The sequence below is a fragment of the Ambystoma mexicanum genome, chromosome 1p (assembly GCF_040938575.1).
Source record: "Ambystoma mexicanum isolate Mex_15411 chromosome 1p, UKY_AmexF1_1, whole genome shotgun sequence".
Classification (NCBI taxonomy): Eukaryota; Metazoa; Chordata; class Amphibia; order Caudata; family Ambystomatidae; genus Ambystoma; species Ambystoma mexicanum.
In genome coordinates, this window is record NC_090921.1 from 1,473,787,682 (window position 1) to 1,473,801,936 (window position 14,255).

Consider the following 14,255-nt stretch of genomic DNA (forward strand, 5'->3'; position numbering starts at 1 on the left):
CACAACTTTAGATTTACTATGACTAGTTTACTGTTTTGTTGGAAGCAGCAGTCCATAAATGGTCACAGGTCAGTACTGCTGTGGGAAATGACCAATGAGATGCATTTAACCTTCTTTGTCCCAGTTCTACTTAAATGTGATGCAGGCTACAAGTCAGTTTGAAGATAATTGTCATATTCATGAATTTCCTTCAGATCACATGTAGTTTTTCTTTAGGTTGTTGTGAGGATAAGGGTTTTATGTGTGAATGACTTAGGCATTTTTTTTCCAAGGGAAGAAAAAATCCCCTGCAACTGGCCTCCCTCTTATGCTCCAGTCAGAAACAGGACTCTCAGCTGGCCGGTTAGAGCGTGGTGCTACTAACGCCAAGGTCACGGGTTCGATCCTCGTATTGGCCACTTTGTCATTTTGGGAAATATTTCTGCAGAAGCATGAGATTGATGCAGAATTGGCACTCACAGCTTTAGAGTTACTAACACAAGATTGCTGTTTTGTTGGAAGCAGCTGTGCATACATAGTCACGGGTCAGTACTGCTGCGGACATAACCAATGTTGTTGTGAGGATAAGGGTTGTATTTGTGAATGAGTTAGGCATTTTCTTTCAAGGGAAGAAAACTCCCCCCTGCAACTGGCCTCCCTCCTATGCTCCAGTCAGAAGGCATACTTTTTCTGACTGAGCATGGTGCTAATCACGCCAAGTTAGCGAATTTGATCCCAGTATTGGCCACTTTGTCAATTTGGGAAATATTTCTGCAGAAGCATGAGATTGATGCAGAATTCCCACCCACAGCTTTAGATTTACTATGACTAGTTTGCTGTTTTGTTGGAAGCAGCAGTCCATAAATGGTCACAGGTCAGTACTGCTGTGGGAAATGACCAATGAGATGCATTTAACCTTCTTTGTCCCAGTTCTACTTAAATGTGATGCAGGCTACAAGTCAGTTTGAAGATAATTGTCATATTCATGAATTTCCTTCAGATCACATGTAGTTTTTCTTTAGGTTGTTGTGAGGATAAGGGTTTTATGTGTGAATGAGTTAGGCATTTTTTTTCCAAGGGAAAAAGAATTTCAGCTGGCCGGTTAGCTCAGTTGGTTAGAGCGTGGTGCTAATAACGCCAATGTCACGGGTTGGATCCCCGTATTGGCCACTTTGTCATTTTGGGAAATATTTCTGCAGAAGCATGAGATTGATGCAGAATTGGCACTCACAGCTTTAGAGTTACTAACACAAGATTGCTGTTTTGTTGGTAGCAGCTGTGCATACATGGTCACGGGTCAGTACTGCTGCGGGACATAACCAATGTTGTTGTGAGGATAAGGGTTGTATTTGTGAATGAGTTAGGCATTTTCTTTCAAGGGAAGAAAACTACCCCCAGCAACTGGCCTCCCTCCTATGCTCCAGTCAGAAGGCATACTTTTTCTGACTGAGCATGGTGCTAATCACGCCAAGTCAGCGAATTTGATCCCAGTATTGGCCACTTTGTCAATTTGGGAAATATTTCTGCAGAAGCATGAGATTGATGCAGAATTCCCACCCACAGCTTTAGATTTACTATGACTAGTTTGCTGTTTTGTTGGAAGCAGCAGTCCATAAATGGTCACAGGTCAGTACTGCTGTGGGAAATGACCAATGAGATGCATTTAACCTTCTTTGTCCCAGTTCTACTTAAATGTGATGCAGGCTACAAGTCAGTTTGAAGATAATTATCATATTCGTGAATTTCCTTCAGATCACATGTAGTTTTTCTTTAGGTTGTGGTGAGGATAAGGGTTTTATGTGTGAATGAGTTAGGCATTTTTTTCCAAGGGAAGAAAAAATCCCCCTGCAACTGGCCTCCCTCTTATGCTCCAGTCAGAAATATGCCTCTCAGCTGGCCGGTTAGCTCAGTTGGTTAGAGCGTGGTGCTAATCATGCCAAGGTCACAGGTTTGATCCCCGTATTGGCCACTTTGTCATTTTGGGAAATATTTCTGCAGAAGCATGAGATTGATGCAGAATTGGCACTCACAGCTTTAGAGTTACTAACACAAGATTGCTGTTTTGTTGGAAGCAGCTGTGCATACATAGTCACGGGTCAGTACTGCTGCGGACATAACCAATGTTGTTGTGAGGATAAGGGTTGTATTTGTGAATGAGTTAGGCATTTTCTTTCAAGGGAAGAAAACTCCCCCCTGCAACTGGCCTCCCTCCTATGCTCCAGTCAGAAGGCATACTTTTTCTGACTGAGCATGGTGCTAATCACGCCAAGTTAGCGAATTTGATCCCAGTATTGGCCACTTTGTCAATTTGGGAAATATTTCTGCAGAAGCATGAGATTGATGCAGAATTCCCACCCACGACTTTAGATTTACTATGACCAGTTTGCTGTTTTGTTGGAAGCAGCAGTCCATAAATGGTCACAGGTCAGTACTGCTGTGGGAAATGACCAATGAGATGCATTTAACCTTCTTTGTCCCAGTTCTACTTAAATGTGATGCAGGCTACAAGTCAGTTTGAAGATAATTGTCATATTCATGAATTTCCTTCAGATCACATGTAGTTTTTCTTTAGGTTGTTGTGAGGATAAGGGTTTTATGTGTGAATGAGTTAGGCATTTTTTTTCCAAGGGAAGAAAAAATCCCCCTGCAACTGGCCTCCCTCTTATGCTCCAGTCAGAAAAAGGACTCTCAGCTGGCCGGTTAGAGCGTGGTGCTAATAACGCCAAGGTCACGGGTTCGATCCCCGTATTGGCCACTTTGTCATTTTGGGAAATATTTCTGCAGAAGCATGAGATTGATGCAGAATTGGCACTCACAGCTTTAGAGTTACTAACACAAGATTGCTGTTTTGTTGGAAGCAGCTGTGCATACATGGTCACGGGTCAGTACTGCTGCGGGACATAACCAATGTTGTTGTGAGGATAAGGGTTGTATTTGTGAATGAGTTAGGCATTTTCTTTCAAGGGAAGAAAACTCCCCCCTGCAACTGGCCTCCCTCCTATGCTCCAGTCAGAAGGCATACTTTTTCTGACTGAGCATGGTGCTAATCACGCCAAGTTAGCGAATTTGATCCCAGTATTGGCCACTTTGTCAATTTGGGAAATATTTCTGCAGAAGCATGAGATTGATGCAGAATTCCCACCCACAACTTTAGATTTACTATGACTAGTTTGCTGTTTTGTTGGAAGCAGCAGTCCATAAATGGTCACAGGTCAGTACTGCTGTGGGAAATGACCAATGAGATGCATTTAACCTTCTTTGTCCCAGTTCTACTTAAATGTGATGCAGGCTACAAGTCAGTTTGAAGATAATTGTCATATTCATGAATTTCCTTCAGATCACATGTAGTTTTTCTTTAAGTTGTTGTGAGGATAAGGGTTTTATGTGTGAATGAGTTAGGCATCATTTTTCCAAGGGAAGAAAAAATCCCCATGCAACTGGCCTTCCTCTTATGCTCTAGTCAGAAACAGGACTCTCAGCTGGCCCGTTAGAGCGTGGTGCTAATAACGCCAAGGTCACGGGTTCGATCCCCGTATTGGCCACTTTGTCATTTTGGGAAATATTTCTGCAGAAGCATGAGATTGATGCAGAATTGGCACTCACAGCTTTAGAGTTACTAACACAAGATTGCTGTTTTGTTGGAAGCAGCTGTGCATACATAGTCACGGGTCAGTACTGCTGCGGACATAACCAATGTTGTTGTGAGGATAAGGGTTGTATTTGTGAATGAGTTAGGCATTTTCTTTCAAGGGAAGAAAACTCCCCCCTGCAACTGGCCTCCCTCCTATGCTCCAGTCAGAAGGCATACTTTTTCTGACTGAGCATGGTGCTAATCACGCCAAGTTAGCGAATTTGATCCCAGTATTGGCCACTTTGTCAATTTGGGAAATATTTCTGCAGAAGCATGAGATTGATGCAGAATTCCCACGCACAGCTTTAGATTTACTATGACAAGTTTGCTGTGTTGTTGGAAGCAGCAGCCCATAAATGGTCACAGGTCAGTACTGCTGTGGGAAATGACCAATGAGATGCATTTAACCTTCTTTGTCCCAGTTCTACTTAAATGTGATGCAGGCTACAAGTCAGTTTGAAGATAATTGTCATATTAATGAATTTCCTTCAGATCACATGTAGTTTTTCTTTAGGTTGTTGTGAGGATAAGGGTTTTATGTGTGAATGAGTTAGGCATTTTTTTTCCAAGGGAAGAAAAAACCCCCCTGCAACTGGCCTCCCTCTTATGGTCCAGTCATTAATATGCCTCTCAGCTGGCCGGTTAGCTCAGTTGGTTAGAGTGTGGTGCTAATAACGCCAAGGTCACGGGTTCGATCCCCGTATTGGCCACTTTGTCATTTTGGGAAATATTTCTGCAGAAGGATGAGATTGATGCAGAATTGGCACTCACAGCTTTAGAGTTAATAACACAAGATTGCTGTTTTGTTGGAAGCAGCTGTGCATACATAGTCACGGGTCAGTACTGCTGCGGACATAACCAATGTTGTGGTGAGGATAAGGGTTGTATTTGTGAATGAGTTAGGCATTTTCTTTCAAGGGAAGAAAACTCCCCCCTGCAACTGGCCTCCCTCCTATGCTCCAGTCAGAAGGCTTACTTTTTCTGACTGAGCATGGTGCTAATCACGCCAAGTTAGCGAATTTGATCCCAGTATTGGCCACTTTGTCAATTTGGGAAATATTTCTGCAGAAGCATGAGATTGATGCAGAATTCCCACCCACAACTTTAGATTTACTATGACTAGTTTACTGTTTTGTTGGAAGCAGCAATCCATAAATGGTCACAGGTCAGTACTGCTGTGGGAAATGACCAATGAGATGCATTTAACCTTCTTTGTCCCAGTTCTACTTAAATGTGATGCAGGCTACAAGTCAGTTTGAAGATAATTGTCATATTCATGAATTTCCTTCAGATCACATGTAGTTTTTCTTTAGGTTGTTGTGAGGATAAGGGTTTTATGTGTGAATGACTTAGGCATTTTTTTTCCAAGGGAAGAAAAAATCCCCCTGCAACTGGCCTTCCTCTTATGCTCCAGTCAGAAACAGGACTCTCAGCTGGCCGGTTAGAGCGTGGTGCTACTAACGCCAAGGTCACGGGTTCGATCCTCGTATTGGCCACTTTGTCATTTTGGGAAATATTTCTGCAGAAGCATGAGATTGATGCAGAATTGGCACTCACAGCTTTAGAGTTACTAACACAAGATTGCTGTTTTGTTGGAAGCAGCTTTGCATACATAGTCACGGGTCAGTACTGCTGCGGACATAACCAATGTTGTTGTGAGGATAAGGGTTGTGTTTGTGAATGAGTTAGGCATTTTCTTTCAAGGGAAGAAAACTCCCCCCTGCAACTGGCCTCCCTCCTATGCTCCAGTCAGAAGGCATACTTTTTCTGACTGAGCATGGTGCTAATCACGCCAAGTTAGCGAATTTGATCCCAGTATTGGCCACTTTGTCAATTTGGGAAATATTTCTGCAGAAGCATGAGATTGATGCAGAATTCCCACCCACAGCTTTAGATTTACTATGACTAGTTTGCTGTTTTGTTGGAAGCAGCAGTCCATAAATGGTCACAGGTCAGTACTGCTGTGGGAAATGACCAATGAGATGCATTTAACCTTCTTTGTCCCAGTTCTACTTAAATGTGATGCAGGCTACAAGTCAGTTTGAAGATAATTGTCATATTCATGAATTTCCTTCAGATCACATGTAGTTTTTCTTTAGGTTGTTGTGAGGATAAGGGTTTTATGTGTGAATGAGTTAGGCATTTTTTTTCCAACGGAAAAAGAATTTCAGCTGGCCGGTTAGCTCAGTTGGTTAGAGCGTGGTGCTAATAACGCCAAGGTCACGGGTTGGATCCCCGTATTGGCCACTTTGTCATTTTGGGAAATATTTCTGCAGAAGCATGAGATTGATGCAGAATTGGCACTCACAGCTTTAGAGTTACTAACACAAGATTGCTGTTTTGTTGGTAGCAGCTGTGCATACATGGTCACGGGTCAGTACTGCTGCGGGACATAACCAATGTTGTTGTGAGGATAAGGGTTGTATTTGTGAATGAGTTAGGCATTTTCTTTCAAGGGAAGAAAACTACCCCCAGCAACTGGCCTCCCTCCTATGCTCCAGTCAGAAGGCATACTTTTTCTGACTGAGCATGGTGCTAATCACGCCAAGTCAGCGAATTTGATCCCAGTATTGGCCACTTTGTCAATTTGGGAAATATTTCTGCAGAAGCATGAGATTGATGCAGAATTCCCACCCACAGCTTTAGATTTACTATGACTAGTTTGCTGTTTTGTTGGAAGCAGCAGTCCATAAATGGTCACAGGTCAGTACTGCTGTGGGAAATGACCAATGAGATGCATTTAACCTTCTTTGTCCCAGTTCTACTTAAATGTGATGCAGGCTACAAGTCAGTTTGAAGATAATTGTCATATTCGTGAATTTCCTTCAGATCACATGTAGTTTTTCTTTAGGTTGTTGTGAGGATAAGGGTTTTATGTGTGAATGAGTTAGGCATTTTTTTTCCAAGGGAAGAAAAAATCCCCCTGCAACTGGCCTCCCTCTTATGCTCCAGTCAGAAAAAGGACTCTCAGCTGGCCGGTTAGAGCGTGGTGCTAATAACGCCAAGGTCACGGGTTCGATCCCTGTATTGGCCACTTTGTCATTTTGGGAAATATTTCTGCAGAAGCATGAGATTGATGCAGAATTGGCACTCACAGCTTTAGAGTTACTAACACAAGATTGCTGTTTTGTTGGAAGCAGCTGTGCATACATGGTCACGGGTCAGTACTGCTGCGGGACATAACCAATGTTGTTGTGAGGATAAGGGTTGTATTTGTGAATGAGTTAGGCATTTTCTTTCAAGGGAAGAAAACTCCCCCCTGCAACTGGCCTCCCTCCTATGCTCCAGTCAGAAGGCATACTTTTTCTGACTGAGCATGGTGCTAATCACGCCAAGTTAGCGAATTTGATCCCAGTATTGGCCACTTTGTCAATTTGGGAAATATTTCTGCAGAAGCATGAGATTGATGCAGAATTCCCACGCACAGCTTTAGATTTACTATGACAAGTTTGCTGTGTTGTTGGAAGCAGCAGCCCATAATGGTCACAGGTCAGTACTGCTGTGGGAAATGACCAATGAGATGCATTTAACCTTCTTTGTCCCAGTTCTACTTAAATGTGATGCAGGCTACAAGTCAGTTTGAAGATAATTGTCATATTAATGAATTTCCTTCAGATCACATGTAGTTTTTCTTTAGGTTGTTGTGAGGATAAGGGTTTTATGTGTGAATGAGTTAGGCATTTTTTTTCCAAGGGAAGAAAAAACCCCCCTGCAACTGGCCTCCCTCTTATGGTCCAGTCATTAATATGCCTCTCAGCTGGCCGGTTAGCTCAGTTGGTTAGAGTGTGGTGCTAATAACGCCAAGGTCATGGGTTCGATCCCCGTATTGGCCACTTTGTCATTTTGGGAAATATTTCTGCAGAAGGATGAGATTGATGCAGAATTGGCACTCACAGCTTTAGAGTTAATAACACAAGATTGCTGTTTTGTTGGAAGCAGCTGTGCATACATAGTCACGGGTCAGTACTGCTGCGGACATAACCAATGTTGTGGTGAGGATAAGGGTTGTATTTGTGAATGAGTTAGGCATTTTCTTTCAAGGAAAGAAAACTCCCCCCTGCAAATGGCCTCCCTCCTATGCTCCAGTCAGAAGCATACTTTTTCTGACTGAGCATGGTGCTAATCACGCCAAGTTAGTGAATTTGATCCCAGTATTGGCCACTTTGTCAATTTGGGAAAAATGTCTGCAGAAGCATTAGATTGATGCAGAATTCCCACCCACAGCTTTAGATTTACTATGACAAGTTTGCTGTTTTGTTGGAAGCAGCAGTCCATAAATGGTCACAGGTCAGTACTGCTGTGGGAAATGACCAATGAGATGCATTTAACCTTCTTTGTCGCAGTACTACCTAAATGTGATGCAGGCCACAAGTCAGTTTGAAGATAATTGTAATATTCATGAATTTCCTTCAGATCACATGGAGTTTTTCTTTAGGTTGTTGTGAGGATAAGGGTTGTCTGTGTGAATGAGTTAGGCATTTTCTTTCCAAGGGAAGAAAACATCCCCCTACAACTGGCCTCCTGCTTATGCTTGAGTCAGAAACAAAACTCTCAGCTGGCTGTTTAGCTCATTTGGTTAGAGCGTGGTGCTAATAATGGCAAGGTCACGGGTCCCCGTATTGGCCTCCTTGTCATTTTGGGAAATATTTCTGCAGAAGCATGAGATTGATGCAGAATTGGCACTCACAGCTTTAGAGTTACTAACACAAGATTGCTGTTTTGTTGGAAGCAGCTGTGCATACATGGTCACGGGTCAGTACTGCTGCGGGACATAACCAATGTTTTTGTGAGGATAAGGGTTGTATTTGTGAATGAGTTAGGCATTTTCTTTCAAGGGAAGAAAACTCCCCCCTGCAACTGGCCTCCCTCCTATGCTCCAGTCAGAAGGCATACTTTTTCTGACTGAGCATGGTGCTAATCACGCCAAGTTAGCGGATTTGATCCCAGTATTGGCCACTTTGTCAATTTGGAAAATATTTCTGCAGAAGCATGAGATTGATGCAGAATTCCCACCCACAGCTTTAGATTTACTATGACTAGTTTGCTGTTTTGTTGGAAGCAGCAGTCCATAAATGGTCACAGGTCAGTACTGCTGTGGGAAATGACCAATGAGATGCATTTAACCTTCTTTGTCCCAGTTCTACTTAAATGTGATGCAGGCTACAAGTCAGTTTGAAGATAATTGTCATATTCATGAATTTCCTTCAGATCACATGTAGTTTTTCTTTAGGTTGTTGTGAGGATAAGGGTTTTATGTGTGAATGACTTAGGCATTTTTTTTCCAAGGGAAGAAAAAATCGCCCTGCAACTGGCCTCCCTCTTATGCTCCGGTCAGAAACAGGACTCTAAGCTAGACGGTTGGCTCAGTTGGTTAGAGCGTCGTACTAATAACGCCAAGGTCACGGGTTCGATGCCCGTATTGGCCACTTTGTCATTTTGGGAAATATTTCTGCAGAAGCATGAGATTGATGCAGAATTGGCACTCACAGCTTTAGAGTTACTAACACAAGATTGCTGTTTTGTTGGAAGCAGCTGTGCATACATAGTCACGGGTCAGTACTGCTGCGGACATAACCAATGTTGTGGTGAGGATAAGGGTTGTATTTGTGAATGAGTTAGGCATTTTCTTTCAAGGGAAGAAAACTCCCCCCTGCAACTGGCCTCCCTCCTATGCTCCAGTCAGAAGGCATACTTTTTCTGACTGAGCATGGTGCTAATCACGCCAAGTTAGCGAATTTGATCCCAGTATTGGCCACTTTGTCAATTTGGGAAATATTTCTGCAGAAGCATGAGATTGATGCAGAATTCCCACCCACAGCTTTAGATTTACTATGACTAGTTTGCTGTTTTGTTGGAAGCAGCAGTCCATAAATGGTCACAGGTCAGTACTGCTGTGGGAAATGACCAATGAGATGCATTTAACCTTCTTTGTCCCAGTTCTACTTAAATGTGATGCAGGCTACAAGTCAGTTTGAAGATAATTGTCATATTCATGAATTTCCTTCAGATCACATGTAGTTTTTCTTTAGTTGTTGTGAGGATAAGGGTTTTATGTGTGAATGAGTTAGACATTTTTTTTCCAAGGGAAAAAGAATTTCAGCTGGCCGGTTAGCTCAGTTGGTTAGAGCGTGGTGCTAATAACGCCAAGGTCACGGGTTGGATCCCCGTATTGGCCACTTTGTCATTTTGGGAAATATTTCTGCAGAAGCATGAGATTGATGCAGAATTGGCACTCACAGCTTTAGAGTTACTAACACAAGATTGCGGTTTTGTTGGTAGCAGCTGTGCATACATGGTCACGGGTCAGTACTGCTGCGGGACATAACCAATGTTGTTGTGAGGATAAGGGTTGTATTTGTGAATGAGTTAGGCATTTTCTTTCAAGGGAAGAAAACTACCCCCAGCAACTGGCCTCCCTCCTATGCTCCAGTCAGAAGGCATACTTTTTCTGACTGAGCATGGTGCTAATCACGCCAAGTCAGCGAATTTGATCCCAGTATTGGCCACTTTGTCAATTTGGGAAATATTTCTGCAGAAGCATGAGATTGATGCAGAATTCCCACCCACAGCTTTAGATTTACTATGACTAGTTTGCTGTTTTGTTGGAAGCAGCAGTCCATAAATGGTCACAGGTCAGTACTGCTGTGGGAAATGACCAATGAGATGCATTTAACCTTCTTTGTCCCAGTTCTACTTAAATGTGATGCAGGCTACAAGTCAGTTTGAAGATAATTGTCATATTCGTGAATTTCCTTCAGATCACATGTAGTTTTTCTTTAGGTTGTTGTGAGGATAAGGGTTTTATGTGTGAATGAGTTAGGCATTTTTTTCCAAGGGAAGAAAAAATCCCCCTGCAACTAGCCTCCCTCTTATGCTCCAGTCAGAAATATGCCTCTCAGCTGGCTGGTTAGCTCAGTTGGTTAGAGCGTGGTGCTAATCACGCCAAGGTCACAGGTTTGATCCCCGTATTGGCCACTTTGTCATTTTGGGAAATATTTCTGCAGAAGCATGAGATTGATGCAGAATTGGCACTCACAGCTTTAGAGTTACTAACACAAGATTGCTGTTTTGTTGGAAGCAGCTGTGCATACATAGTCACGGGTCAGTACTGCTGCGGACATAACCAATGTTGTTGTGAGGATAAGGGTTGTATTTGTGAATGAGTTAGGCATTTTCTTTCAAGGGAAGAAAACTCCCCCCTGCAACTGGCCTCCCTCCTATGCTCCAGTCAGAAGGCATACTTTTTCTGACTGAGCATGGTGCTATTCACGCCAAGTTAGCGAATTTGATCCCAGTTTTGGCCACTTTGTCAATTTGGGAAATATTTCTGCAGAAGCATGAGATTGATGCAGAATTCCCACCCACAACTTTAGATTTACTATGACCAGTTTGCTGTTTTGTTGGAAGCAGTAGTCCATAAATGGTCACAGGTCAGTACTGCTGTGGGAAATGACCAATGAGATGGATTTAACCTTCTTTGTCCCAGTTCTACTTAAATGTGATGCAGGCTACAAGTCAGTTTGAAGATAATTGTCATATTCATGAATTTCCTTCAGATCACATGTAGTTTTTCTTTAGGTTGTTGTGAGGATAAGGGTTTTATGTGTGAATGAGTTAGGCATTTTTTTTTCCAAGGGAAGAAAAAATCCCCCTGCAACTGGCCTCCCTCTTATGCTCCAGTCAGAAAAAGGACTCTCAGCTGGCCGGTTAGAGCGTGGTGCTAATAACGCCAAGGTCACGGGTTCGATCCCCGTATTGGCCACTTTGTCATTTTGGGAAATATTTCTGCAGAAGCATGAGATTGATGCAGAATTGGCACTCACAGCTTCAGAGTTACTAACACAAGATTGCTGTTTTGTTGGAAGCAGCTGTGCATACATGGTCACGGGTCAGTACTGCTGCGGGACATAACCAATGTTGTTGTGAGGATAAGGGTTGTATTTGTGAATGAGTTAGGCATTTTCTTTCAAGGGAAGAAAACTCCCCCCTGCAACTGGCCTCCCTCCTATGCTCCAGTCAGAAGGCATACTTTTTCTGACTGAGCATGGTGCTAATCACGCCAAGTTAGCGAATTTGATCCCAGTATTGGCCACTTTGTCAATTTGGGAAATATTTCTGCAGAAACATGAGATTGATGCAGAATTCCCACCCACAACTTTAGATTTACTATGACTAGTTTGCTGTTTTGTTGGAAGCTGCAGTCCATAAATGGTCACAGGTCAGTACTGCTGTGGGAAATGACCAATGAGATGCATTTAACCTTCTTTGTCCCAGTTCTACTTAAATGTGATGCAGGCTACAAGTCAGTTTGAAGATAATTGTCATATTCATGAATTTCCTTCAGATCACATGTAGTTTTTCTTTAGGTTGTTGTGAGGATAAGGGTTTTGTGTGTGAATGAGTTAGGCATCATTTTTCCAAGGGAAGAAAAAATCCCCATGCAACTGGCCTTCCTCTTATGCTCCAGTCAGAAACAGGACTCTCAGCTGGCCCGTTAGAGCGTGGTGCTAATAACGCCAAGGTCACGGGTTCGATCCCCGTATTGGCCACTTTGTCATTTTGGGAAATATTTCTGCAGAAGCATGAGATTGATGCAGAATTGGCACTCACAGCTTTAGAGTTACTAACACAAGATTGCTGTTTTGTTGGAAGCAGCTGTGCATACATAGTCACGGGTCAGTACTGCTGCGGACATAACCAATGTTGTTGTGAGGATAAGGGTTGTATTTGTGAATGAGTTAGGCATTTTCTTTCAAGGGAAGAAAACTCCCCCCTGCAACTGGCCTCCCTCCTATGCTCCAGTCAGAAGGCATACTTTTTCTGACTGAGCATGGTGCTAATCACGCCAAGTTAGCGAATTTGATCCCAGTATTGGCCACTTTGTCAATTTGGGAAATATTTCTGCAGAAGCATGAGATTGATGCAGAATTCCCACGCACAGCTTTAGATTTACTATGACAAGTTTGCTGTGTTGTTGGAAGAAGCAGCCCATAAATGGTCACAGGTCAGTACTGCTGTGGGAAATGACCAATGAGATGCATTTAACCTTCTTTGTCCCAGTTCTACTTAAATGTGATGCAGGCTACAAGTCAGTTTGAAGATAATTGTCATATTAATGAATTTCCTTCAGATCACATGTAGTTTTTCTTTAGGTTGTTGTGAGGATAAGGGTTTTATGTGTGAATGAGTTAGGCATTTTTTTTCCAAGGGAAGAAAAAACCCCCCTGCAACTGGCCTCCCTCTTATGGTCCAGTCATTAATATGCCTCTCAGCTGGCCGGTTAGCTCAGTTGGTTAGAGTGTGGTGCTAATAACGCCAAGGTCACGGGTTCGATCCCCGTATTGGCCACTTTGTCATTTTGGGAAATATTTCTGCAGAAGGATGAGATTGATGCAGAATTGGCACTCACAGCTTTAGAGTTACTAACACAAGATTGCTGTTTTGTTGGAAGCAGCTGTGCATACATAGTCACGGGTCAGTACTGCTGTGGACATAACCAATGTTGTGGTGAGGATAAGGGTTGTATTTGTGAATGAGTTAGGCATTTTCTTTCAAGGAAAGAAAACTCCCCCCTGCAACTGGCCTCCCTCCTATGCTCCAGTCAGAAGGCATACTTTTTCTGACTGAGCATGCTGCTAATCACGCCAAGTTAGTGAATTTGATCCCAGTATTGGCCACATTGTCAATTTGGGAAAAATGTCTGCAGAAGCATTAGATTGATGCAGAATTCCCACCCACAGCTTTAGATTTACTATGACAAGTTTGCTGTTTTGTTGGAAGCAGCAGTCCATAAATGGTCACAGGTCAGTACTGCTGTGGGAAATGACCAATGAGATGCATTTAACCTTCTTTGTCGCAGTACTACCTAAATGTGATGCAGGCCACAAGTCAGTTTGAAGATAATTGTAATATTCATGAATTTCCTTCAGATCACATGGAGTTTTTCTTTAGGTTGTTGTGAGGATAAGGGTTGTCTGTGTGAATGAGTTAGGCATTTTTTTTCCAAGGGAAGAAAACATCCCCCTACAACTGGCCTCCTGCTTATGCTTGAGTCAGAAACAAAACTCTCAGCTGGCTGTTTAGCTCATTTGGTTAGAGCGTGGTGCTAATAATGGCAAGGTCACGGGTCCCCGTATTGGCCTCCTTGTCATTTTGGGAAATATTTCTGCAGAAGCATGAGATTGATGCAGAATTGGCACTCACAGCTTTAGAGTTACTAACACAAGATTGCTGTTTTGTTGGAAGCAGCTGTGCATACATGGTCACGGGTCAGTACTGCTGCGGGACATAACCAATGTTTTTGTGAGGATAAGGGTTGTATTTGTGAATGAGTTAGGCATTTTCTTTCAAGGGAAGAAAACTCCCCCCTGCAACTGGCCTCCCTCCTATGCTCCAGTCAGAAGGCATACTTTTTCTGACTGAGCATGGTGCTAATCACGCCAAGTTAGCGGATTTGATCCCAGTATTGGCCACTTTGTCAATTTGGAAAATATTTCTGCAGACGCATGAGATTGATGCAGAATTCCCACCCACAGCTTTAGATTTACTATGACTAGTTTGCTGTTTTGTTGGAAGCAGCAGTCCATAAATGGTCACAGGTCAGTACTGCTGTGGGAAATGACCAATGAGATGCATTTAACCTTCT

General features: G+C 42.8%; 5 non-coding genes across 5 annotated transcripts; all 5 read left to right on the forward strand.

Moving 5' to 3' along the window:
• Positions 1-4,246: 4,246 nt before the first annotated feature.
• On the forward strand, positions 4,247-4,320 carry TRNAI-AAU (transfer RNA isoleucine (anticodon AAU)). Its single transcript has one exon. It is a non-coding gene; the product is annotated as a tRNA-Ile (tRNA).
• A 1,463-nt stretch (positions 4,321-5,783) lies between these two features.
• Positions 5,784-5,857, forward strand: TRNAI-AAU (transfer RNA isoleucine (anticodon AAU)). The gene has a single exon. It is a non-coding gene; the product is annotated as a tRNA-Ile (tRNA).
• A 1,512-nt stretch (positions 5,858-7,369) lies between these two features.
• On the forward strand, positions 7,370-7,443 carry TRNAI-AAU (transfer RNA isoleucine (anticodon AAU)). The gene has a single exon. It is a non-coding gene; the product is annotated as a tRNA-Ile (tRNA).
• A 2,269-nt stretch (positions 7,444-9,712) lies between these two features.
• On the forward strand, positions 9,713-9,786 carry TRNAI-AAU (transfer RNA isoleucine (anticodon AAU)). Its single transcript has one exon. It is a non-coding gene; the product is annotated as a tRNA-Ile (tRNA).
• Positions 9,787-12,884: 3,098 nt separating this feature from the next.
• Positions 12,885-12,958, forward strand: TRNAI-AAU (transfer RNA isoleucine (anticodon AAU)). The gene has a single exon. It is a non-coding gene; the product is annotated as a tRNA-Ile (tRNA).
• Positions 12,959-14,255: the final 1,297 nt, after the last annotated feature.